Source organism: Pungitius pungitius, unplaced genomic scaffold, assembly GCF_949316345.1.
Source record: "Pungitius pungitius unplaced genomic scaffold, fPunPun2.1 scaffold_108, whole genome shotgun sequence".
NCBI classification, from domain to species: Eukaryota; Metazoa; Chordata; class Actinopteri; order Perciformes; family Gasterosteidae; genus Pungitius; species Pungitius pungitius.
Genome location: NW_026909834.1, coordinates 22,501 through 24,943, shown reverse-complemented (window position 1 = coordinate 24,943; position 2,443 = coordinate 22,501).

The following is a 2,443-nucleotide window of genomic DNA, read 5'->3' as shown; positions in this document are numbered from 1 at the left end:
CCACTCTAATTCAACCCTACACCACACTGATTCAACCATACACCACCACACTGATTCAACCATACACCACCCTGATTCAACCATACACCACTCTGATTCAACCATACACCACTCTGATTCAACCATACACCACCCTGATTCAACCATACACCACCCTGATTCAACCATAAACCACCCTGATTCAACCCTACACCACCCTGATTCAACCATACACCACCCTGATTCAACCATAAACCACCCTGATTCAACCCTACACCACCCTGATTCAACCATACACAACCCCGATTCAACCATACACCACCCTGATTCAACCATACACAACCCCGATTCAACCATACACCACCCTGACTTAACCCTACACCACCCTGATCTAACCCTACACCACCCTGATCTAACCCTACACCACCCTGATTCAACCATACACAACCCTGATTCAACCATACACCACCCTGACTTAACCTTACACCACCCTGATCTAACCCTACACCACCCTGATTCAACCATACACAACCCTGAATCAACCATACACCACCCTGATTCAACCCTACACCACCCTGATCTAACCCTACACCACCCGGATTCAACCCTACACCACCCTGATTCAGCCTTACACCACCCTGATCTAACCCTACACCACCCTGTTTCAGCCCTACACCATCCTGATCTAACCCTACACCACCCCAATCTAACTCTACACCACCCTAATCTAACCCTACACCACCCTGATCTACAGTCCCCATGAGACAGGTAAAACACACAAACACACACACACACTGGAAGATCTTTGTGGTAAATCTTCTCATGAAGACGATCTCTCATCTCGGGAATCCGGCCTGCTTTTTGTTTCCTGAGTATGTTCCCCGTGTGTGTGTGATTGTGTGTGTGATTGTGTGTGTGTGTGTGTGTGTGTGTGCCACATAATGCAGCCCAGGCTGGTGTGTATAAATAGCAGCATAACAAAGCAGTGTTTGGGTCTGTGTAATCCCTCTCATTGAGATGACGACACACAACCTGAGCCTCGTTGTTTTAATCTCTGTTTACTCTGTGAAACGATATGGAGCTCCTTTCACACCCGACAAAATAATCCCACAAAACTATACTTCATAGTTCAGTTTGCACTATTTTAAGAATTCTAGCTCCTCATAGATTTTGTGACCCTGAAGGTGTGAAGGACTCACTTCCTGCTTTGAGCCCTGAAACAACGATACTTCACACTCTGCTACTTTAAAGCAGCATAAAGGGGACGTGTCTACTCTTGGTCACCTAGCAACCAGTGGTGTCCCCAGGTCCCCCGGTACCGGTCATGGTGTGTGTGCGTCCCCCCGGCAGGGAGGGGCTGGACGGTGCAGAGTGTGGGATCTAATGCCTCCACCCGCAAACCGGTGTGGTGACTCCACCTGTGTGTCCGCTAGACCACGCAGAGCTGTGTGTGTGTGTGTGTCCCTGTGTGTGTGTGTGTGTGTGTGTGTGTGTGTGTGTGTGTGTGTGTGTGTGTGTGTGTGTGTGTGACTGGGCGTCGGCCTCAGACTGGCAGATGGAGCGCTCTCACAGAAGGTTTGTCACGCGGTGAACTCCTTTGTAGGAAGTCTATTTCTGCCCGTTTGAGGAAACGTTACTGTTTATGGTAAATGTCTCTCTCTCTCTCTCTCTCTCTCTCTCTCTCTCTCTCTTTCTCAAGTTCCTTTTTTTGTTGCCCTTTTGTTTGCCTTCCCTTTCGATTGCTCCCTCCTCCGTGTTGCTTTCATTCTTTCTCTAAATAACGTGCACGCACATCTGCTTTTAGACGCGCACAAGGATGCATACTTTAAGTGAGTGGAGAGCACACACAGACACGCACACACAGACGCACACATGCACTCACACACTTGTTTTTGCAAGCTAAATCCTGTCCAACCATCTCTTTCAGTTTGTATGTTCAGCCCCCCCCCCCCATTAAAGGACTGCATCCAAATGCCCAAAGATGCATCCTTGAAACAATATAAGCATTTAGCAGTTACACACACGCACACACAGACACGCACACACAGACACACACACAGACCCACACAGAATGACCCGCCCACGTGCAAGAGAAATAAATAAGAAAGACTCTGCACTGTAAATCCTCGTCTTCCTACACCTCCGCTGCCCTGCGTCATCCAGTTATATATTCACAAAGGAGCCAATCTACACACACACACACACACACACGCACACACACACACGCACAATGAGAGCGCCGCTTGTCTCCATCTTTAGAGCCTCCTCAGGGATCCAGGCTCTAAATTTAGGAGGTCGTTTGGTTAAACAAACACAAGCAGGAGAAGATTGTCACAACAGTGCGGCCGCGTGTCACGGCCTCAGTGGCTTTTTATACAAAAAAAAACCCAACGGGTGAGTAATGGGAAGAGAGGGTGAGGTTACACACACGCACACACAGACACACACACACACACACAGAGCT